The sequence below is a fragment of the Manis javanica genome, chromosome 13 (assembly GCF_040802235.1).
Source record: "Manis javanica isolate MJ-LG chromosome 13, MJ_LKY, whole genome shotgun sequence".
NCBI lineage: Eukaryota > Metazoa > Chordata > Mammalia > Pholidota > Manidae > Manis > Manis javanica.
In genome coordinates, this window is record NC_133168.1 from 4,006,536 (window position 1) to 4,032,156 (window position 25,621).

At 44.3% G+C, this 25,621-nt stretch overlaps 1 long non-coding RNA gene across 3 annotated transcripts in view; it reads left to right on the forward strand.

The window, feature by feature from the left end:
- Window positions 1-25,621, forward strand: part of LOC118971301 (uncharacterized) — a 374,798-nt gene extending 349,177 nt beyond the window's left edge. For 2 of the 3 annotated variants that reach the window (XR_005059677.2, XR_012124698.1), the window contains one exon: window positions 25,435-25,621. This is a non-coding gene — a long non-coding RNA (uncharacterized lncRNA). Of the gene's footprint in view, window positions 1-661; window positions 3,069-25,434 lie in introns of those variants that run through there. The other variant, XR_005059676.2, reaches the window with a different exon arrangement.

Consider the following 25,621-nt stretch of genomic DNA (forward strand, 5'->3'; position numbering starts at 1 on the left):
ACACAGAGTATAGTATTCTTTCTTCCTTCCCCTTAGGACCTCAGTGACCTCCCTGCCTGTGCAGTGAAACCCCAGACTTGGACTTGAGCCAGCTGCCTTTCCCCACATCATTAAGAGCTCTTGGAGGGGCTGTTAAATGTAAATTTTCCAGCACTCCTTCCCCAGACAGATTGGCAAGGCTGAAGCCATCGCAGCATGTTTGTCACACCCAGAAAGGAAGAAAAGGGGGGAAGCTTTCAAAAATATGTGTTAGCAAAGTAAGGGTTAGTGCAAAGGAGGCCATTTCTCTGACTTAGGGGTGTCAGAGTCAGATACACACACACCTCACAAGACCTCCTGGATAAAAGCAAACCTGCCAGGAATTGTAAAGGACTTAGGTGCACGCCCTCAGAGAAAGAGGTTTTGCAGGCTGTCTCAAGAAGGCAAGCAGCCCAGAAATAAAAGGAGGCCACTTACATTCCCTCTGCTCTAAGCCTTAGGATTTCCTCAAGCCTGGTGAAGATGCAGTGTGGGGCCTGGGCAATCCAGAGAAGTATGTACACACATGCATGTGCACACAAAAAACAAACCAAAAGAAAAGGGGGAGGAGGAAGGAAGGAAGGAGAAAGGGAAGAAAAAAGAAAAATCTGTATTTCCATTAAGTTCATATTCTCATCTTAAGCCCATTATAGGTTGCAACATGCAGGTGAAAATAACAAGGTCCGCTCAGGAGAGGGGTTCTGGAGGCGAGCCACACCCCCGCAGCAGAGCTCGCTTTAGCTACCGGTCTAGACTTCACTACGTGACATCATCTCCCATCTACTGTGACCTGTGATGTCAGTTGAATATCCAGCCATAAAAGGACGCAGAAGCAGCCAGCAAATGGGAGGACTTTCCCCTCATTTCACAGAACTCTACCAACATGTGTGGAAGCACAAGTCCCTGAGCACATACACACTGAATTCCCACTTGCCTGTGATTATGTTGCCACCTCCACTGACTACCCAAATTGATTTCTAATTGATTTTGGAATACATTTCAAATTACTCTACCTCCTGGTATGCATTTAGCATAATCTCATATTCCTATTTTAGCACGTTCTGATAGAATCAGAGGACTGGATCATAGTGAAGGGGACTGACTGAAGAAGTGGCCTGACATGTTTAAAGTAACCATGGAAATGTACAAAAGAGATGATTGATACTAAGATAATGAGACCATGCAAATATTTTCTTTTTATTGTCTTCTTTAGCCTAATTAATTCCTTTCTAATGACTGTTTAATCTTATATGCATTTCCAAGTAATTCCACTATGGTTTTTCTCATTGATTTCCACAATGACTAATTGTGCTAAGTGAAATATTCTTAATTTTTCTGGGGCAGAAGTGTAGACCTTGGGAGTATTTCAACTTTTTTTAGTAACTGATAACTTTTCCTACTCACAGATCAGGGTTGAGTTGATGACAATTTTTTAAGAAACTGACTTTCTTGAAAGAAAATAAAAGCTGACTCTGAGCAAGTCTCAAGACTTGAGAAATCTGAGTTTTAGCTGTATTTTTTTTGTCAGTAGATAACTTTTAGCAAATCAACTCAGACATACAAAGAAAATATAGAGTTGGTTTAAGCAACGTATCAACAAAAACACAAATATAGAAAAGGCAAATTGCATCTCCATAAATCAACATATCTGGGGGTCTGGTAAGTCTGTCCAGCCCACAACAGATAGAAAAATGGGTTATGTTTTGTGAAGCAAGGTTCTAATTCTAGAATTTTGGCTACATGTTCTTTATTCCTTATACCTGTTTTCAAAGGACCATGCCATTAGTATCCACATATTTTTTGTTAAAAATGTATTGATGTGTATTTGCAATACCCTTGAGACAGATACCAAAATGTTAACATTGGTATCAATACAAAGTAACATAAATGCTCTAAAGGAAAGAGTGAGAGAAAAGAAAGAAGAAAAATCATCTCATATCTGTATTATTTCATCATTAGAGTTACATTAAAAGTAGAGAAAAGAAAGGTGTGCATGTACATACATACATAAAAAGGCATACACACTTATCTCAAAAACATGCCAAATCTCCATTTAAATTCCATGGTGTTTATTATTTTGAACCCATCTAAAATTTCTTCTTACTGAGATGTTTGGACTAGGCATGTGTAATTTGAGAAGTTGTGGGCATTTGTCTAGTAGGAAATTTTCAGCCATTAATATAATGTAATTTCTTTTAATTTCTACTGAAACATAAAATTCGATACTTTTCTGCAAACGCAAAACTAGGCTCTATGTCTACTGTGATATGAGGGATTGCCTAAAATGGTTTTCTCTTACTAAAACCTTTCTTATACTTTGAGAACCATTTAAATATATATTGGGCTAAAATTGATCTTATGAAACCAGTCCCATTATTTTTTATAGGCCACATATTATAACTGTGAATATTGTTTCTAAAAAAGAAAAAATAGTCATTAGAACTCTATTCCATGTCCTTTCAAACATATTGAAAAGAAATCTTCTTGTGGGGACTAAACAAGCAGGAATTTTCTATTAAAGGGTTCCTCCTCCAATTTCTGGAGGCAAAATAAAAAGTTGTGACTTAATAGTATCAATTTTTCATTTGAGGGCCAGTAAACAATTGCAAAGTCCATGTGCCAGTAGTTTCTGTGTTCATTTCTTAGGAATAACGAAACACAAAAGTTAAGTGGCCCCGAACAGCAGAAATGCAGTTCTGGAAGCTGGGATCAAGGTGTCCTCTGTACCAAGCTCTCTCTCGCAGAGATCTGAGCAAGGTTCTTTCCCTGCGTTTTCGGACTTCCGGTGTTTGCCAGCGCCCCTTGACACTTTTTCTCTTCTTGAGGCATCACTCCACGCACAGGGCCATCTTCTTTCCATGGCTTCACAGAGTTGCCCTCTGTGCTGTCTCATGTCCCAGTTTCCCCTTGTCGTAAGGGTACCAGGCACCCCCTACGGACCTCCTCTGAATCTGATGCTCTCTATAATGACTGTTTCCAAATTCAAAATGTACCTCTGGATTAAAGATAAATTTAAATGGTCAAACTTTCACATCCTTACTAGGAGAATACAAAAACTTTCAGGTCATATCTCTGTTGCTAAAAGCTAAAGTTAATCTAGCATTCAATAGGAAATAGTCATTAAGAAAATAGATTAAAATTCTGGATAACTCTATTCTAAAAACTCACCATTTGTCTAAACAGTATATGCTAATCTCACCAGAAGTGCCCATGGGTAGATATGAATGTATTTTTACTTTCTCCTTGAAGTTTGTAAGAGGAATGTATCCAATACTTACATACCCATTATATCTGATGGAAGAAATGGGGCTTGCTTACACAAACAGGATCAAACACCATTATTTTCCCAGAGGCCAACTATGTATATTTATGTGAATTAAGAAAGGGGGTTCAGGGACAAGTAAGTGGCTCTTGTATTTTTAGGTATGCTAACAATAGCAAAGATCCCACCTCCCCGATTTCTGAGAGTTCTTAGGAAATGCTTAAATTCAAGGACTGGGTAGCCAGTCAATACCAGCACCACACCTCAGAAGACATCATTAAACCATCAGAATCAAACAGTACCTCAACTTCCAGTATCATTGGAATGTGATCAGCATAACAATTATCACTCCTTCACTTGTGAGTGACAGAAACCCAATTCAAATCACTAAAGCCAAAAAGGGAGTTTAGGGGCTTATGTGACTAAACTGTCCCAGAAAGGCCTGATTCACCATTCAGACAGTGTCAGCAGGAGTCAGATTCCGCTCACCATTCTCAGCCCCATTGTTCAGCTTGGGCTCCATTCCGAGGTCACACGTGGGTGCAGGTCACTAACAGCAGGTTAGAGGACTACATTCTCCTAGGTTCAAATCTGTCTAAACGAGTAAACACCTGTGTCCCAGCATTCCCAGCATTCCCAGCAAAAGCCCCAAACTGACTGATTAGTGCGTCTTAGATCAGATGGTCGCCCCTGAACGAATCACTGCAACTGAAGGAATGAAACTGGAGTCCAGCTAATGTGCTCCGCCCTGAGGACCCTCCCACAAAACTGGGGGCGGAGTGGCTTCTAAACCGAAAAGTGATTCATCTCTAAGGATGCTTGGCAGTGTGACAAGCCAAGCCAACACTGCTGATTTGCTTAAAAACGCTAAGCAAATGGGTAGAAACTTTAGGAGTCTCCACCGGAAAGAGGAATTGTGTTCAGATCCATTTGGTCCTTTTATTTGGCTTCTGCTTGTGAAGATGGTAGATGCCATTAAAACCAAAATGGGCTGTTTAGGGAATCCAGAGATTTCACTCAGACGGTTTGGGAGCTGTTACCTCAACACAGTTCCATCCTTAGATATTGTTTGAATGCACAATCTGCACGCCTTTGAGCCTTACACCAACTGAGAAGAGGTTTCTAGCGTAGCCAGAGCCTGAGAAGGACCCCAAAATGAGGCTATTGATGCAGAGCTCTGTGGATTAAGTTCGACACCTTGAATTTCATGGGCAATGAACAGGAGTTGGGGGACAGAGGGGGGGAGGGCAGCTAAGGGAACACAGGTGTGCCATGTACATTCTTAAGTCCACAGGCAGCCATATTCTATTCAAGCTGCATTCCCCGGGTGGTCCAGCTAACAAAGCTTCCTGTCATAAAGCCATCGCTCAGTACAAGGCAAGTGCATTGTGAATGCCAGGTTCAAAACAGTTCATTGAAAACGTCTTGGTTAAGTAATTAAAGCTGGCCAAGCTTTGGGAAATTCTCCAGGAGGGAGCTCATTTTGAGAAAAGCTCTCCAATTCATGTTTCATAAGCCAAGGGTAAGCTTAGTTCAGATGAACAATGCGTGTGCACTCACACACACACACACACACACACACACACACACACACACACACAGAATCTGGGATCAAAAAGTAGAATTGAGGTCAGGGTTAGACCACAGCAGAAGTGAATTCGCTCAAAGAAAACTAGGTATTTGTCTCCAAACCCATCTGTTTATTGGATTGTTTTGCTTGATTGCTACTACTTGTATCTCCAGATTCAAACCTATGTCAGGAAGATGGCAGGTGAAGCTGTATACAGTTCTTTTCTGTAGCTCAGTTCTTTTCTTCTTTGAGCAAAACCCAAAAACAGATCAGATGCTTTTCAAATGAGTAAAAGTCTAGCAGTATTTTATCTTCCACTAGTCTGAAAAAAAACAAATAAAATAAAATGTAGTCATTCCTAAAGATCTTTAAAAATGTCACAGACAAACATCTACTGTCTCTCCTACGTCCTATCCTGTGCCTTAAGGTCAGATAGTCAGGATAATATTTCAAAGTTGGAAATTGGAAAAAAGAATGTCCAATTCTATCATTTAATGTATCTGTGGAGGCTGTGTGTTTTCCTTTTTTCAGTTTGCAGAAATTGCCTTCCTGGTACTTATCGGTCTCCTAGGACTCTGTGGTAACAGTAGCTGAAAACAGCACAGATGTACGCTCTTAGAGGTCTGGAGGCCAGAGGGGCAAAGCATCTTACTCAGCTCGAGTCAAGGTGCTGGATGGGCCGGTACCCTCAGGAGGCTCTGAAGGCAGAAGCTGTTTCCTAGCCTGTCAAGCCTCTCATGGCCCAGGCACTGCTTGGCTTCTGTCCCCTCCCTCCAGTTTCAAAGCACGCCGCCCCCTGCCCCGTTTCATGGGCACATCACCTTCTCCCCTGGCACCAGCACCTCCTGCATCCCTCTCCGAGGACTCTTCTGACTAGCGATAACCCAGGATTCGCTCCCCAAATCAAGAGCCTTACCTCAATCTCGTCTGCAAAGTTCCTGTTGCCATATAAAGCAACATGTACAGGTTCCAGGGATTAGGACGTGGGCATATGTGGGGTGTCATTATTCAGCCTACCACAGTACTTCTTCAGAAAATTGGGTTGATATTCTGACATTGTTCCGTGCTTTCAGTTGTTTTTTTTTTAAGTCTGTGTGTGCTCATTACTATTCGGAATTGTAATCTCTTCAAAATACTAGGGTATACTTTATTCCCTTGAGGGGCTTTCCACTGGGAAGCCCAGGCTCCTTCAGCCAGTTAGAGAAGGGTTAAATGGTAACTGGGAGGCATGCCCGGCCTTCCTGAGGACCCACTTTGTGTCAGGCACCACAGAGGATGCAGGATATGAAAAGATGAATGAGTTACGGTCCCTAACTGGAAAGAGGAGTCCAGAGAGTGGAGAGATACACATGGGGAAAAAGTCTGTACATACAGAGAAACACTGTAGTTTTACATATCTACAAATCGCCTTACAGACCCGATGAATTCACTGGAAAAAGCGGTGACCTGGCTTAGTCCAGATGTCTAGGCTTTTCCAAAAACTTAGCAAAATGAGTTGCGTTTCCTTGGAAAGATCACGTCGCTTCTCTGATTGCTCTGAGTTTTAGCAACTTGCTGGTTTCGTTCGTCTGTGAGTTTTCTGAATAGCTTCTAGATTTTAAGAAAAAACTGTTGTCAGTATTGAAATTGGTGGAAAACACACCCTAGGATTTAAGAAGATAGAGGAAAGAATTCAAGGTTATTCTAAAAAAATAAAGGAAGGCAAGAGGAACTGTTTTCTAGATGCTGGGGTGCAGCGTGGATTCTTAAAGATTGAGCTGCTATGGAAAGCATTGCCTGGCCAGCCAGGACTGGACTTACTTTTCTAGAATGACCAGTGTGTGTCCAGTTTTGCTTGACTCCTGCCATAGTCCACAGGATGAGGCTGCCCTGTATTAATTCAGCATTCCTCAATGTTGAGATAGCTAAAGTACTTAAGAGATCCATTGTTTCCTGGAGATAAAAGTTAACACCTGCCTAAAAGCTGGGTCTTTCTTGGCACTGGGCACAGATTTTTGAATCTGTGGCCTAAATATTCCAGAATGTTGATGATAAAAATAATTTATTTTCGTTTACATGTTTAAACTTATTTTAATATCATCTCCCAATAAAGGGGGCTGTGAGAAAATAGGTCTTGATCTATTCTGACGTGAAAAGCCTTAACCCACCCTATCTAACACTTCTTTTACAATTGAAGGTGTTTAACTTTCCAATCACTCCACTTTAAAGCATCCCTGAGCCCTTTTTATTCTCCCTGAAGTAGGGTTAGGGGTGAATATCACTGTGTAGGTAAACAGGCCCTGAAAGAAAAAAAAGAAAATCCTTTCTCAAAAACAGCCTGAGGTAAAAGAGCATTTGTTATTTCCTGGAGAGTCCTGGCTGGCTCCTTCTGGCCTTGCATTCCGAGTCTGAAAAGCCACTCTTGTTGGCTGGAAGCATTAATGTGCTTCAGGAGAAACATTAACAGCTTCCCACCAAGTCATTGATATTTGTGGAAAAGGTGGAGTGGACTCTTCAGCCCCTAGAGCAGAAGAAGAAAGAAATGGCACATTTGAAGGAAAAATATAACTTCTAAATGGTGTTTTCAGGAACCATTTCACAAATGGTGTGTCAGCTACAGATTTTATTTTCATACAGTTGTAGATATTAAGAAAGTGCCCATTTCACTGGAAAAATAAATTACAATTAAATTGTAATGACTGACCTGGGGAACATATCTTTTCCCACTAATCTCCTGGGACCAGGTTCCTAGGCCTTGGATGAGATATGGTCACAGAGCAGTACGGTTCCTACTGCCAAGAGAGGTGGATAAATACATGCACAGTGTGGTTCTTACCATGCCTGTGGCCGATCTGGAATTGACCAGCCTTCAACACAAGGCCATTTTGTGCGCTAATACAGTCAGGGTCTGTTTAAAAGCACAGCCCTGGAGTGTAATAAATTCCCCCGCTTTCCCTAATGGGTTTACTCTCCTTAAGTTCTTTATGTAAGAAATGCTACACCATTTGAACCAATGACATGAAACTGTTGAAGAGAAGATTTATTCATTTCGCAGGTTAATTCATGGAAGTGTGGGTCTGATCGTTGTTCTTGGCAAGTGGAAAGACAACATTTGAACAGCGCCGCTCATTTCCTTTCTGAACAGCAGATTCAAATGGATGAACACTTTGCGGCCCCGCTTTGCATTTCATGGGATTTACACCCTGTTCTCAGAGCCATCAACAGCCTGTGAGGAATGGCGATGCCAATTAATTCAAGTGATCTTTTTCCATGAGCCCATGGCATTCATCATCACTGCTCACAAATTTACCTTCGTGCTCTGGACTTTCCTCCCTCTTTTCCTCCACAGACTTGTCTTAGGGTGTTTCTAGGACCAAGCACCTAACTAACGGTTGGTCACCTTGCTAACACTAGATAGGTAAAAATATTGACATTGTTCTATTTATATATACACTAAAAAGATATTCTGTTTCAATACTCCGATGTGTATTCTATCTCAAAACCATGGACAGCCACACAGTGTTTTTTAAATGGGCACTGTTGGTTATCTTTTTCTGTTTCCTGACTTACACAGTTCTGTCTACATCAACAAATATTTACTGACGTCTAAGTGCAGTGAGGCATTGTACGTGCTTATACCAATCCTTACCATTTGTAAAGCACTTTCTATGCACCATGCCATTGGGTCCCAACCACCCCCCAGAACTTGGGATGGGCATGTAGTAGTATCTCCATCTCATCAGTGGAAAAAGAGAGGTTAGATATCTTGCTGAGGTTTACATAACTAATTACTAGCAGAGCCAGATCTTCCACACAGATCTTCTGGCTTCCAGGGCAGGGTCCCCCCACTCCCCCAAGGGATGTTCAAGTCTATCCTGAGCAACTTCCTCTGAGGCCACCAAGGAGAAGCATTTGCAGGGGAAGAACCCAGGAGTGCTGTGTCCTATTCTGAAGTCCTTCAGAAAAAAGCAAAAGGCTTGCTTTTGTCTGTTTTACATGTACTGAAATTATATACATTTTTATTTGAACAAGGAGACCCATATCAAAAAAAAACAAAAGAAAAGAAATGGAAAAACCACTGCGATCACCCTACATGCAGACACTGCCTTAAATGACTAGAAAATGCTGGCGTGCAAGAACGTCGGTCCAGTCACGGTTCTCTAGTACCGATACCTGATTTAATCAGCTTGAGAGGGAAAGGCCACCTGTAACAAACAAGAATATCATCGGTCTTATCCTTAAAGCATTAAGAACCTTGTTGTCTGTTAATACCATGCCAGATAATTTAAACAAAAATAAATGTGTACCTTCTGGACACCTATCAATCAGCAATAGCAGAATAATGATTAGGGCAACCACAGAGATTTGGCAGTAGATGTGAGTGGTGTTGCATGAAGGTAAAGAAGACGTGAGAGGCCTTCCCCTCTGTCTTCTTCCAGGGTACGATGCTGGCCACTTACCAGCCAGGCCAGCCCTGTGCCTCTTCAGCATGCTGAACCACATTCTAGAACCATGTGACTGTTTGCTTTTCTTTCTCTAAGAGAGATTTATTGGGATGCGCATTAAATCTGCTGACAAATGCAGTTTCAAGAGCTAATACATGCATGGGGACTACCCAGTCACACCGGAGGGAGGATTTGAGCCTGGGGCTGCTGGTGAACATCTTGCTTTGCCCCCTCAGCCCTCAGACACAAAGCAAAGCTCTGTTCAGGGGGGACAGAATGGAGCCTGAGCAGAAACAGCCTAGCCTGGCCATCTCCTCTCTCCAGTTCCTGGGCTGATGTTCCCACAACAACCCTCGTTTCTGAAGACCTTCCTATTATTTTGTGATTTTTCCAATAAAGTCTCTCTTTTAGCCCCAGCTAGTCGAAGTTGGTTTTCTCCTACCTGTGCAGGATAAACAGCCCTCACACAGCAGCAGTTCAGAGTGGTGGGAAGGGCAAAGACCTTAGAAACAAACAGCTCTGAACTTCAATCATGACTATCCCAGCCATGCAAAGTCAGACATTATTTTCTCAAAGCTTCAGTTTCTGCTTATGTTAAAGGTGATGATATTAATAATACCTCTGCCATAGAGTAATGGTAATAACTAAATGAAATTGCATGTGTGAAAGTATCCAGTCGTCCTCTCCTAACACTGTCTTCCATGGCTAAGAATGTTTCCAAGCCTCCAATATATTAGTCATTCATTCAGCACTTATTTGTCAACCACCTACTATCGGCATAGTGTTATAGTATTATACCTAGTGTCAAGGCAAGAAAGTTTAAAAAAAGAAAATAACAGGGTATTTGGCCCCAAGCAGTTTGTGATTCAGTTGGAGAAATATACAAATTATGGGGTATACTAATGCCACAAAAGTTTTTGGCATAAGAAGTGATGTCATCAAGATGGTGACATAGGTCATTCTTGACATCACTCGCCATCACAAAAAGCAACAAGTATGCAAGAACAAGACACCACTGAGAGAATCCTAGAACATGGGGGTAAGGCTGAAGCACCTCCTGCACCTCAGAGACCAAGACACCACATTAAAAGGGTGAGAGAAGCTGCCACACGCTGGCTGCGTTGCCCTGTCCCCCGGCCTAGGCAGCACCACATGGAGAGGGCTCCCCAGAGCCTCCCACTCCTACACAGGGAAAAGAAAACCTGCAGTGGAGTTGTTAAGTTGCTAAGTAGTTGCTCTACTCTGATCTTGCAGCACAGATATTGCAGGGAATCTGTGGGGCTCAACCACTGGGAATCTGACTGACAGAGAAGGTGGGAGAGGCTTGCAGCACCCAGCACATGGATAGGCAGGCTGGGTCCGTGCCAGCAGTGCTGGAGTAGTAAGCCCAGCCAGGGTCTTTGGTCCTCTGCAGAGCCAAGCCGAGGGCACGCTGTAGGGCACCTGGTGGGGAGCAGATCTGCCTGCTTCAGATCCTCAGCCAAGTTTTGCCAGTTCTACAGCCCAGTTTGCCCACACCCAGACAAGGAGCTGAATCACAGCCCCATCTGACCAGAAGGGCTGGAGAAGGACAACTGGGAGCCTTGTACCCAGCAGCACCTGAGCCAGGAGGTGGGCAGGCAGAGCTGATGGTCTGCAGAGCAAAGCCAGTGGCCCTGGTCAGTTAGGGAAATGGGAAACCAGGTTTTATTTAAGACAACAAAGAGCTTTATGGGCTTTAGGGCTGCTTTTCTCACTGTGCCCAGGGAGGGAATAGGGTCTGTAGCCCTGCTCATCGCTGATGCAGCCTTCAGCTTGCCAACCAGGGACCCTAACCAGGGAACATGGGAAGCTACATAGCCTATTCAGTGGTTCTGTGAAGAGGAACCCTTGAACAGAGAGCTCAGCCCACAGCTTCCCCTGTCTGCAGAGCAAAACTGGCGGCCTAATCTGACCAAGGAATTCAGTGCCCAGTCAGGCCTGACTTGGGTCCCCAAACAATGAGCCATACAGGCATAGGGTCCCGTCTCACTGTCTTGCCAGTGGAAGCTAATTTATCCCCCATCTACAACTGAATGTAGTTACCCCGTCCCAATCACCTAAGTCTGACCAGGGAAACCAGGAAACTGTGGAGCCCCTCCTACAGCCTCCCTTGGGAGGGAACCAAGCCGGCAGTCTACCCAGCTGTTCTCAACCAGTGGCACACCTCCTCAACCCCATCTTCAGAGCTCAAATAGTTGCCTCTCTCCCCTAAACTGACCATAATAGCAGACCCCACCTGCCCACCAGCAGATATGCACAGGAACCCAAACTGAGCTACCTGGTGAAGAACTATCTCTGACCTGTAAAGTCTGAGAGAGAAGCCCAGTTACTCAAATGTGCAGATGCCCACATAAGGGATCGGGATCACGAAAATCCAGCTAAGAACACCACTAAAGGGAACTAATAACTGACCTGAAGAAATGGGGGGTCTGAAATGTCAGACAAAGAATTCAGAACAGTCATCTGAAGGAAGCTGAGTGAACTATAAGAAAACACAACAACTAAACACAATTAGGAAAACAATGCCAGAATAAGACAAGAAGTATGGCAATGAAATAGCAACCATGATAAAAATGCTAGAGTTGAAAAATATGATGACTGAACAGAAGATTCAATACAGAGTTTCAAAACTAGATTTAACCACTTGGAAGAGAGAATAAACAACCTGGAGGATAAGACACTGGAAATTACCCAGTCAGAGGAGCAAAAAGAAAGAGCGCAGAAAGCCTGTGAGAATCATGGGACACAATGAAAAGAAACAATATTTGCATTATGGTAATTCCAGAAGGAGAAGAGAAAGAGAAAAGGACAGAAAGTATATTTAAAGCAATAATGGCTGAAAACGACTCAAACCTGGGGGAAGAAATGGACATTCAGATCCATGAACACGGAAGATTCCAAATAGATTGAACCAAAATAGGGCTACACAAAAACACACTATAATTAAATTGTCAAAAGACAAAGTCAAAGAATTTTAAGAGCAGGAAGAGAAAAGAGAGAAGTTACCTGCGAGGGAGTCCTCATAAGACTATGGGCAGTTTCTCAACAGAAACTATTAAGGCCAGAAGAGACTGGGATGACATATTTAAAATAGTGAAAAAAAAGTAACTGAACCGAGACTTCTATACCTGGTTAGGCTTCAGAAACGAAGGAGGGATAAAGACTTTGCTGAACAAACAAAAGATGAGGGAGTTCATTACCACCAGACCTGCCTTGCAAGGAATGCTAAAGGGAGTTCTTCTATGAGTAGAAGTAAGAGTGCTAATTAACATCATAAAAACATAAAAAGATAGTGTAAATCTCACTGGTAACGGTAAATACATAATCATGGTTAGATTCTGCAGTATGGTGATAGTGGTATATAATTTACTTACTCCTCTAGTTTAAAAGTCAAAAAAACTGTAGCAAAAATAACCATAACTACAATAACCTGTTGTTATTCACAAATTATAAAAAACATGTAAATTGTAATAGTAATAACCTAAAATGTAAGGGGAAGGAGAAGTAAAAGTGTAAAGTTTACAAATTCAATTGATGTTAAATTATCAGTTTAAAATAGGGTATTATAAGTTTAAGATATTTTATATAAGCTTAATGGTAACCACAAGGAAAAATTCCTTAGTAATTACACAAAAGAACATGATAAGTCAAAGCATCCTGATCTCAAAAGGCCTCAAAACACAAAAAAGACAGCAGGATAAGAGACAAGGAACAATGGACTACAAAACAACTAGAAAACAACTAACAAATTGTCAATAATATATCCTTTCCTATGAATGATTACTTTAAATGTAAATGGATTAAATTGTCCAATTAAAAGAGAGAGAATGACTGAATGGATTAAAAAAAACAGTATCCTGCCCTTTTGTAGTCCCCTCCCCTATTGAGCCTTACTGCTCACTTTAACCAACCAGAATTCAGTGGAAGTAACTCTGTGCCAGTCTAGGGCTAGGACTTAGGAAGGCTTGGTGGGTTCTATAGTTGCAATTTAGGGAGCCCTAAGTGACTATGTAGAAATTTAGCTACTTTGCTAAAGAAAGCCCATGAGATACTATGAAGAAGCCATATGGGGAAGCGATGCCAGCCTTTGAACTGTCTCTGCCAAATGACTAGCTCAGTTGAGCCCCATATGACTGTAGCCCCAGTCGACACCACATGATAGAAAAGAACATCATGGTCAACGCACGTACTTTTGATAAATTATACATTGCAATTGCTTTAAAACATTAAGTGTTGGAGCTATTTGTAGTGCATCAATAGACAAATAGATATTGATTTCTACAAGCTCTGAGTTGATATAATAGAAGCCTGAAATTGGTGGGATTGCCTGTGGGACCAGACAGAAGGCAGAGGAGCCTCAGCAAGACTAGGAATGAAGACTGGAAGGGCAGTGAAGAAGTCACTGTTCAGAGGCTGGAAATAGGGGTCCTGGGTTAAGTACTAGCCAATTAACTGGAAAAATGTTGTCACAATAGATAGAGAGGGTGCTTAATGAAGGGTGGGTCTGGCTCAGGAGATTTCCAAGCAGAATAAGGCTTTAGTTTAATGGAGTAGATTATAATTTGATACACAGAAACCCACAATGTTTTTAAAGGAATTATATTAATTTGGATTAAAAAGGACAGAAATAGTCAAAAAGGAAAATAGACTTATGCGCCCCAACTTCTAACAGACAAGAATAAGGCTAAGAATGCTATTCAGATGCAAACATGGCCCATGTCTTATGGAAAAAGAAGTATGTTTTCTATGCAGATCAAGAACCCAGAGAAGAAAACCAAGATCCAAGGAGAAATAGTCCCAGAAAAAACAAATTTCTGCCCTAGCAAATGTCTGTTCTTTGCCCCTGGAATAGGGGAAGTGGGTGGCATGTACCCTGCGGATTTCAGAATTGCTGAACTTGGACCGGCCACTCTTATAGGCTTCCTGCCCTACCCCCACCTTAAATGGGAGACTCTCATTCTCCTGTTCCGGCCTTGCTATTACAGGTTGAGAATTTGGGGGAGTGGCAGAGGGGATCAGATACTGTCTCTTTACTTCACACATCTTCAGATCAGGAGGAGATGTGCCCAAGGGGCCTCTTCTACACCCACTGACAATATCCTAGACTTCAAATCCTAAGCATGATGCTCTCATGTGATGAAAGTTTTGGGGCCTGGGAAGCGAGTGAATGTGTTCTTCATATGGAAGAGATGTGACTCAGTGAAAGCCGCAGCAGAGGTTCTGGGGGCTGGTCCCCAAAGGTAGCTCTCAGTGTGCCACGCCTTCTTCTAATCTTCTCCCTCAGTGAGCCGGCAGGGCTGTTGTGCCAGTTCCAGGTCTCAGACTTAAGGAGCATTGGCAGCCTCTGTTTTTTATTTTTACTTTTGGAGCCTTGAGCTGCCTGCCGCATAGTAAGTCTGGACATGCTGGTGGAATGGAAAAGGCCATGAGACTGCACGGAAGCCCAGCCATCCTGGCATCCCAGTGAAGCCCAGACCTTCAGCCAACCTCCCAAGATACAGGCATGTGACTAAGCTGTTGTGGACATGTCAGCCCAGTCGAGCCCACCGTGTCACAGCAGTCCTGACTGATAACCCCAGAGGCAGAAGAGCCCCAGTCTGATGAGAAATAATGAATTAGTGGTAAAGACTACTAGGCTTGGGGATGTGTTATGCAGCAAAGATAACAAAAGCACCTGAATTCCAATTGCATACAGTTCTTCCCTTGTGCATGGATAGGTACATTCCCAAAGATGAATGAGGCTGGAGAAAAACACATGACCCTGGTGACTGGTCTCATTTTAAATCAAACCCCAAATTTCAAGTGGGCTCTCAGTGCTACAGAGTAACAGTACTGCATGTCCCTAGCATGTTCACTCACTGGCCTACACCACCTCTGCCTTGCCTATGTTTGCCTTGTATCTTTCAAAGTCAGTATCTCATCCTCCATCCTTACTCTCAGCTTATGACGGTTCACCCCTTCTTTCACTCTTAAAATAGAAGCCATTAGGAGACAATGTCCGCAAGTTCCTCACCTTCCATCTGGGGCATCTACTCTGTCTTTCCTTCTGGACAAACTGCCCATGTCCCCGGTTAATGCCATTTTTGGGCATGATTCCGTTCTCTGTGGCTTCAGCACCTCTCTCCTCCACTTCAACCATCTTTCCCTCTCTACTGGATCATTCCCATGATGGGAAAAAAAGACTCTCCCATGGTAAAAACTACCTTCCTCTTGATTCTACTTTGACATTTCAATCACTTGGTCATTACTTCATAACAAAATAACCCATAAAGGTTGTCCGATTTCCTTTTCTCCTATTGTTTTAAAAATTCACTCTAATAAGGGCTTTGCTGCCAGCAAAAGATGTTGCTCCCAATCACTTCACTAAATCATTTGTGCAATCGCTGATGACCAGCCTGTCAGTAAATCCAAAGGCCAATTCCCAGTCCTTACTTCATGGGGACCGTCAGCGGAATTTGATGTAACTGATCCTTCCTGCTCTTAGAGTCATTCACTAGATTTCCAGGATACATGCCCTCGCGGGCTGCCTCCATTGCCCTAGCCACTCCTCTAGTCCCCTTCACTGGCTCATCCGCATTTTCACAATATCTAAATGTTATGATGTCCCATAGCTTCGTCCACAGACCTCTCCTGTTCTCCACACACTTGACATCATTCAGCATCGTGACTTTAAAAACCATCCATTTGCTGCTGTTGACCTCACATGTGCATTTCTAGTCCTGCTCTCTCCTCCAAATTCATATCTTCTTACTCAACAACTGGTATCTCCATTTTTTTTTAGCTTTCTTTTTTTTGGTATCATTAATATACAATTACATGAGCAACATTGTGGTTACTAGATTCCCCCCATCACCAAGCCCCCCCCACACACCCCATTACAGTCACTGTCCGTCAGCGTAGTAAGATGCTGTAGAGTCACTGCTTGTCTTCTCTGTGTGGCATCTCCATTTTGACATGTCTAAAGTGAACTCCTGCCCTTCTCCCTCCTACGACAACAAATTTCTCTCTTTTTTTCATAGACTCAACTCTGTACTTCCAGTTACTCAGGCCAAAAGACTTAGTCACCCTTAAGTCTTTTTTTTTCTCTCCCACTACACATCCAGTCAATCAGGGAATAGTGTCAACTCTACCTTTAAAATACGTTCACAATATAGCTGTTTGTTACTCCTCCCTGTTGCCACCCTTGCCCAAGCCATCATCCATCATCTCTTGCTTGGACTGTGGCAGTAGCTTCCTAACTGGTCTGTCTACTTCCCTACAGTCTATCCTCGATACAGCAACCAAAGTGATCCTTTTACAATGTGAGTCAGACCATGTCACTCAGCCACTCAAAACCTCCAGTGCACCCCATCTCACTCAGTTAGAAATCATACGCTGCTTCCAGGGACCTGAAAAATCTGCATCCCACTCCCACCTCTCTAACCTCATCTCTCACTTCATTTCTCTTCCTCAGTCCACTTCAGCCACTCGGTTTCGTAGAGTCTCCAGGCAATGTATCCGGACTTTCGCCCTTTCTGCTGCCCGAAATGCTTTTCTCCTTCATATTTTTGTGCCCACTCTTTCATCTCCTTCTATACTCAAAAACACACTTTCGGTGAATTTTTCCCAGGTAATTTCTTCTAAAGTTGCCCAAGCATCTCCTAATACCCATTTAAAAGGAAAAGAAGGGACGCAAACTCAACAGCCCAAGCAGGTTTGTCGCTGCACCTGAGAGGGACCCCTCTGTTCTGGCGAGCAGAACAAAGAAGGCATCTGTGACCAGTTAAGAGGCTTTGTATGGCCAGGTTTTTTGGTGGGTTTTTGAGGGGACAGGTCAGGGAAAAGGTGGGCTCATGGCTTGCTGGTGTGTCCTCTGGAAAATGCTTGTAGCCTAAGTAAAATGAAAACTAGGTCTGTCTGAGGTGGCAGGTGGGCACATTCAAAAAGGTGGTCCTCCTGTCCGGGCTCTATCGCCATTTCCTGCTTTATTTTTCTCTATAGCAATTATACCATGAGATCAGAAAGACTAGGAAGGAAGTAGATAAGACTCGGTGACTCAGTAGCAGTAAGGACTGATGGGCAGAGAAGAGCCGATGTGTGGTGGAACAGAACGAACAACACTGGTGTCAGCCTGGTTTTGCCACGATCCAGGTTTGGGTCCTCGGGACAGTCATGTAATGTTCTCTTGTCTTCAGTTTCCTCATTCCTACGATGAATGTGTTGCTCTGAAACTTCTAGATTTCTCCCAGATCTAACATTTTGAGGCTGGGTGGCCAGACTAATAACAGTAACATTAACAGAAATTCCTGGAAGGAATCTGATCTCAAAGGCTGGGATTGAAATTCTGAAGATACTGCTGCTGCTCGGTGACCTTGGACAAATTACTTACCCCCTCCGTGCATCAGTTTCCATGGTAAAATGGGAAAGTTGTCCCACATCAGCCAGTAGGGAAGTGCTTGGCTTCCATAGATAAGTCTCAACCTACAAGTCTGGCTTCATTCTGTAAGTCTCAATAGATACGAGCTATTCATAACAGTGCTATCCATGCTTAGAATTAATCACAATTTTATCTCACGATTCCAGCACAGGGACTCTCTAGACACCAAGACTTTTGTCATAAAACTTTTATTACCTCTCTCATCTAATAATACAGTATCACAGGCAATGTCAGATGATTCCAGGAACATGACAACAGGGACATCATGTAGGATTTGGGTGACTGAGTCATCAGACTTGAAGAGTCACAGCATTCAGATGTTACTTCCCAAAGTGGGTGCTGCTTGTCACGTCGACTCTTTCTAGCCCTGCACCATCTTGTCCTAATATGTGTCATAGGTATTACCCTAAAGCAACAGAACATAAAGCTCTGAGTCATTTTGAAAAAAAAATAAGTGTTGATTCCGCTGCTGTAACTGTCAGAAGAAAACTACTCTGAGAAGAGCAGATACCCATGCAGCAGACGGTTGGGGTGTGGGACGGACCCCCCAGGTCTCGGCCCTGTCACCGTCACTTGCTTCTTAGTGGACAAAGCAAGACCAGGACAGGGTGGCACATTTCAACACACACCTGATTCCCTCCCTGCCCACGCCTGTTCCCACCTGAATCTCCTCAAGGGGATGACACTTCCAATAGTGTCTATCAACCAAAACAGCAGTAACTATTTGCCTAGGACTGCAGTCAAGCCACGGAGGAGAAGGTGCCTGTGGGGAAACTGTACTGGCACATGGGCCTTGATACTGAAATCATAGCAATTTGTATCTTAAATGTAGAGAAATTTCAGTTATCATTTAAGATTCGGTCTGTTTCATTTTGTACCATTTCTTATATCTGAGCCAGTTTTCAGCTTCAGCTCCCATGAGTCTGTACACATCTGGCACTCTCTAAGTCCCCATCTAAAAGGATGTTAAGGTTTCCTTCCGGTCTCCAGTCAGGGTTATTGTCTTGAAGTTCTCTCAACTTCACTTTAAAGGCCACCAGTATTGCTGGTTTGGAAATTTCTATACTGTAATGGAGCTAAAGAATTCTTTCTTTGTTTCTCCTCCCTAGTCATAAAGAATATTTTTATTTTATCTCTGCTTTTTAAAATGGTTTTCTATGATTCTTAAAATGATATACTGAATAGGCAGGGTGCTTATATCAAACCATAGTGTCTCATATTAAAGAGGCTCATAAGTGAAGGGAGTGATTCAGTGTCTGTGTCTTTTGGACCCAGAACACAAAATTCCCACATCAGCTCAGGAGGTAAAACCCAACCATCAGGGTTATGCCTCCCTGGACCTTGACCATTCGCTGTTAGTGATTGAAATTTTGTATCTGTCTGCTCTTTTTTCTCTACAAATGTTAGTAGAGATCTGTGATTTTGATTTTTTTTTTTCCTACTGACAAGCAAAGCTGTCAGGAGGGATGGGTGCAGGAGAAGGTAGTGAAGTCGTGGCCGTTTGTTGAGGGAGCTCAGTCATTTCAGGGGTGATCTCTAGGGGTTTCCCAAGTGCCCATTTCCCTGTATTAAAACCTGAAGGTATTTTTCTTCCCATCTCCGAACTTGAGCTGATCATTAATACCACGTGTCTAAGGCACATGGCCCCGAGGGACGGTCCCACGCGGCAGCCGTGGAGCTTGTAAGGGTCTAAACATCTCCCCAGTGTCGTCTTGGTACAGCGCCCTCCTTCTGCTTGAGTTCCTTTGTAAACTGTAGTAAAATTACACCTCTGGAGCTGCCTTTTTCTGCGGCCTGCAGAGCCCACCTGGCGAGCCCTCTCACAGCTCCAGAGACCGTTCCCGAAGTGGAAGATGGCCCGATAGGATCACCTTTGGAAGAGAACAGAGTGAAGTCTCCTTGGTGGTGGGTCCATGTTCTAGTGGGAACTCGCCACAGCACAAACCATGTGTGGTCAACTTCATTGTTTGAAATTCCTTAAATCAATGCTGTATTGCCAAGCACCTGGGTCATGCAACGTTCAAAAACCAAAAGATAGCTCTTTCTGTTTCCCTGTGTGTTTTCTTTGTGTTCTCTTTTCCCGGTTCGCTAAGGATCCTAGGGAGGTGACAAGTGTGACTGGGAAAGGAGGATGAAGGGGTTCCCCCACCCCAAGACTTTCATTGTTGTTTGGTGCAACACAGGTAGCACTGAATTTTTGTAAGTTAAACATGCTTTCGAGGCAACTCCCTCCTTACCAGGAGAGTAAGACAGACTCTGAACATGTCATGTAACTCAAGGAACTAGAGATACTGAGCTTTAGAGCAACATACTCAGAGAAGACCCTGTAGCTACCTGAAAATGCTTGGAGAAGTGTCCAGTGGAAGAGAATCAGAACAGGCTGGGCGTGTTTAGGCAGCTGGGAAAGGCTGCCTGCAGCTCTGCGTTAGAAAGAATGGGGAGCAACATCCGAGGGCAGTGGGAAAGCCCTTCGCTTGACAAGGATGTCTGTCTGATGCTTGACAGGAAGCCAGTGCCCGGACGTTGCCTGTGTGGGGACAGCGGCTGCCAGCAGCACTGCCGAGCAGCTGAAGGATGGTCCATGTGGGGTTGTGAATGCTGCTTTCTGTCATGTGTGCCAGAAATAAAAAATGTCAGTCTGGAAAAAACACAGAATGAGAAAGAGAGAGGAGCAGAGCACATTTTCAGGCATGAGGGGACTGAGCACGCTCAGGCGCGCTTCTCCTTCACCCCTGCTCAGTGTCCGCTGTCCTGCCTTCCCTCATAAATCCACGGGCCTTCCGGTGCATCTCCCTGGTTGGCTTTAGCCAGTCACCTAGGTTTCTGGCTGCTGCAAGCAGACAGTCCCTGAGCGGTCAGGGCTTCAGTGGGGGAGCATGCCAGGCCCACACGGCTCGGTTCAGCCGGTGTCTTTCGGCTGCCCACTGGGTTCCTCTTGCCCAGAAGCTGGGTCCGGCTCTGTGCCTGCCCATGACCAAGCCCTGCGGGACCCTCAGGGGGAGCAGCAGCCCTAGACTACAATGGGGCACGTGTAAGTGGAACAAGACAGAACATAATGAGAGACCTTAGTTCCCCCACCCCCAGGTCATATGTTGTAAGTTATCTTTCACATTCTGCCCAGTCGGCACTGGGGGGCAAGAGGTGCGGGTGGCAAAGGCTGAGATGCAGCCCTGGCATGAGTGCGGAGCTGAGGGGAGGGAGGAAGTCTGACACAGGAAACAGCAGCAGAAGCAGGGCTCTGTGACGAAGAACGCAATTCAGTGCAGCCCTCTGATCAACCAAGACTTTTTTTTTTTACGTATGTTGAGAAACTACTGCCTTAATCTCTGAAGAGAATAAACCTCACTTCAAGTCCTGAACTGACTCACCATCCACGATGTCTGCAATACGAGTAGAGCTTGTATCTCACAAAAACCATCACTACCGAGGCACAGCCGACGGACACTAACCAAGATCTCTATCCCGAGTTAGAACCCTGACCTCTAGGAAGAGCCTGAGGGCAATAACAAACCCACCGCATCTGTTTGTGCTCCACCTGCAAGGTCCGAATCCAAAGAGACCCAAACCAGGTCAAAACTTAGGACAGAAACTCTTTTCATCGGCCCTGAGCAGCCAGACTCCCTCTTCGGAGTTTTCCACGCTGAAGTGACTGACGCCAGACGCAGTACCCCTGCTGTCTGTTCCCCAGTCAAATGGCTCTGCCGCCACACCAGCCAGTGGACCGCGCAGAGCTGCTCAGGCTGCCTGCCTCTGCACCCAGGTCTGGAGAGTGTCCCGGGTCACGGGAGGCTGGGGCACACTCCTGGGTCTTGCCTACAGGTGCTGGAGACACAGGCTGGCACCCTAACCCATGGGGAGGCTGCAGTCACAAAGTGGTGAATTCTCCAAACTCAGAAAAGTTATTCAAAAGGTTCTAATCAGGCAAAACCATGCAAGTGTTCATCCCATTACCTGGAGGGCTTATTCTGCATACCTAAAATTCAGCCAGTTAATAGCTTAGTTTGGTTAAATACTGCTGACCATCCCCTGGAAACATTCTTCCCTTCTTCTTCTTGGTAATATAACTCCCTCCAAGTTTATCTGGGTGCTTGGCCCACCTACTCCCCCACCCTTGCAGCTGGAGACTACATTTCCCATCCTTTTTTACAGGTATGACCCTGGGACTAAATTCTCATCGATGGGATGTAAGAAAAAGGTGCATTTGTAGTTCCTCAACCTTTTCCTTAAAGATGAAAGTTCTTAGCCTACACTTACTCTTTTCTTCTTTCTGGCTTGGAAATGGCAACAATTAGACCAACTGCCTTGGCTCTAGGTATGGATACTTAGGTTGACATCAGAACCAACCCACAAGCTTGTTCCTGGAAGCCTCACGGAGCAGTGGTTACTAGGTGACCATGCAGGACCGTGTTGGAACACCTTTCGGCTGTTGCATGAAATACAAAGAACTTTTATTTAGGGTGATGTGCTTTATGGAGTCCTTATTACAGCAGCTCAGGGGCCACACTACCTGATATGCTTAGTCATTCAAGAGACAGCACGCATGTTTCTGGTGCTCTTGAGGTGTCTGAAGAACCAGAGATAGAGGCTCAAAGACTCCTGGGGTTCAGACTGCCTTCTCGACGATGCGCAACACGTAGGAACCCTGTGCAAGGCCTAAGGGACGTTCCAAATCTCCAGGCCAGTGAGTGGGGTATGGCAGGCACTTAATAGGTGCTCACTAGCTCTCTGACCCTTCTTTCTCAGGAATCATAGTAGCCAAGTGTCCTGAACGAATGCTACTGGCCCTACTCAAGCCTTGGGGATGTTTCAAAAACTCTCATGGAGAAAATCTTCAAAGTATCGTCACAGCTGGGTTCCAGCTTAAATTTACTCAGACAAGAACGTAGCAAAAAGGAGGGGATTAAGTTTGAATTTGACCTATATATTCCCAAAACATACAACCCGTTTAGGTGGAAAGTTTATAAAGATGGGTGCCTGGCTTACATTTGAATCACTTTGGGAAAGAAACTTTTCTGCAGTCTTTAAATGGGCTCTGGCCAAGATAACTACTGTTTTCCATCCATGGGGTTGCTGGGGGTGTGGGTGGGGGGAGAGAATAAATAAAGCTAGTGGGAGAAGGAGGTCCCACAGCTTCAGAGGTAGCACATGAGGCTGAATGAATGGGGGAGTGGGGAGTTTCGGGGGTAGGGAGAGTGGGAATCAAGGGGGACATGGGAGGACAGAAGGGGGCTTCTAGAAGCAACTGCACTGTAGTTGCCTGAGCATCTGCCCAGTCTCCCCTTTAGGCCAAACAGCCATCTGTCCATCCATTAGTTTAGTGGTGTTTACCAAGCACCAGCCATGTGCTAGATAGTGGGCTAGGGACCAAGGACAAGGCTATGAATAAAACAACATCTGTAAAGTGCATAAAGAAAATTAAAGCAAGGAGAGAAGAAGGTAGGTGACTGTGATGCACTCAGATAGGACGGTGGGCAGGCTCTCTGAGGAGCTGTGAATTGGGTGAGGAGAGAGTCCTGTAGGGCTGTAACTGGGAGTGCGAGGCCAGCAGATGTCCTACATCAAGGACAAAGGCTGGGAGCAGGGGCTTGTTTGGTAAATGTAGGAACCTGGAAGCAGGGACGTCAGTGGGGACATGGGTAGAGAGGGGCGGTGGGACTAGGGGATACAGGCTTTGTAGGCAACAGTTAAGCACCCAGTTTCAGTGTTCGCAGAGCAGGTCCTAACCCCTGAGCACAGGGTGGTCTCACCCACCCCACGCCCCTATTGTGCATTAACACTGTAGACTCTGCAAAGAAACCGGTCAAAAAACTGCAGACAAACTACTGCGGGGGAAACGCTCAACGGGCACCTAAGGACACCCAGCCATGAAATATACCGATGTAATGCTCACCTTGAGATCTTCACGATTCTCTGCACAAACAAGCTTGTCTTTGGCAATCAACTAGTTACGTTTTGCTACAATAAAAGACTGATTGTTTTAAATTCCACCTAACTACTGATCTTGGAACTTGGAAGGCAGCTTCTCCAGGTCATAAATGATTGCAACAGCCTGAGACCTGGAGCAGCGATGGCATGGATCTATTCTGGTAATCATTTTGGCAGAGTCACTAGGAGCGTTGGTTGAATTATCTATTTCTGTATTTTAGGAAAACTGAGTCTTGAGTCAATTACCCAGAAAATGCAAAAGAATGTTGCCGGCCTGATCGAGCCACATAATAACACTGTGCACTCCCTGATTCTCTAAGGAAATTGTGAAATGACACTGCTAGGTCGAAAAATTCTCTCCAATGTATATTAATTTAGTATTTCATTTAAAACCAGAGCCTCCCCCTTTTTAAGGGAAGCATTTAATTTAGAGGGTTTTCTTTCTTCCTGAGGCAAGAATGGCCTTTGACTCGAGGTTAGATGGAGATATTCCACAGAGGACATTGAGGGCTTTGTGACAGCAGCGGGAAAGAGAGAATCTTGCTGAAGGATACATGCCCGAGAGGGAAGGGTGGGCTCTGGCGGGGGATGTGGGGAGGAAGGCAAAGAGTGAAGAAGACGGAGGGGATCGGGAAGTGGCTATTATTTCAAGAGATGGCCCTGATAAGCTTATTGTGAAGCTCGGAGCACGGTCAGTGACCTTTAACTGGGCTCGGGTTACATTGGCCGTCAGTATTCAGTCGTCACAGAAATGGTCCCATCCTTTTGAAAGAGACGTACAAGGTAGAGCTCACCTGTGAAGCCTTGCCTGCAAAGACATCTGGGTCTCCACCTGTTCTGTGCCATATCCGCAGAGGTGTACGGCCCCTCTGCCTGCCAGACGCCTACCACTTGCTATGCCCAGGAAGCTGTTGTAGCCCCCAGTTTAAGCATGGTAGTGGTGGCTGGTCATATATAGAGAGTGACTGTGCAAGAGTCTGAGGGGAAGAGAGAAGGGAGATTATACACATATGCGATGCTTTTAATTTCATCGAGACGATTTCTTAGAGATTCTATCTTTGCGGAAGTTTTTATAGCACTCCCACAAATACGTAGTCTGGAATAGTTCTATTTTTAATAGTTTTTCATTTTGTTTTCTGTTCTTCCCCAGAAGAGATGCCATCTCTTATATTTTAGACCTCTGCTAAAGAATTTAATTTTATACTGCTGTCAAGACCAAAACTATGTCAGTTTAGTGAGGGAAGATATTTAATTGCTTCAGAACATCCACATTTTGAAAAATAAACATGTTTCCTTTTCTCCTTGGTCAATTGGCAGCATGCAGTAACTTATTTGTGGCAGTTATTTGTCTCCACAATTGCCCTTAATAGTAGGTTTCACAGTCTTTATATTCACGAAGCATTTCCTTATGTCTGGACCAAATCCGTTTTTGCTCTAATTTGAGGCCAGAGACTGTGGAGTTGCTCACGAAAGTCTATTGAACAATCACTTGGAGTTTGTTTTGAAAACTCCCTTGAGCCTTCTCTTTACCAGGGTGTGCAGTCCTGATTGTGCGGCCTTCCTCAATGCACGCGTCCACTCTGTGCTCTGGTACGAGACTGGATGCAGTGCAGCAGTCTCAGGACAAGTTCAAGAAACGCAGCCCGAAATTTAATTGACTTAATCCTATTATCCCCATATTTCAATGGTGCTTTAATTTACAAAGCACTTTTATAAACAGTAGCTCATTTTATCTTGATAACAAATCTATGAGATGAGTATGACTTATTTTTCTTTTCTTTTTTCTTTTTCTTTACAGATGAGGTCACTGCATCTCAGGCCACCCTGCCAGCAAGTAGGAAAGCAGAGCTTGAATCCTGCTCTTTGAGACCCGGACCAGGCAGGGGAGTTCCACTGCTCTGCAGCTGCCTCCCACATGCAAAGCCCTGTGCTGACTATTGCAAAGGATATCCAGTGAGCCCTTGATTCCCACCGACCTGTGTGGA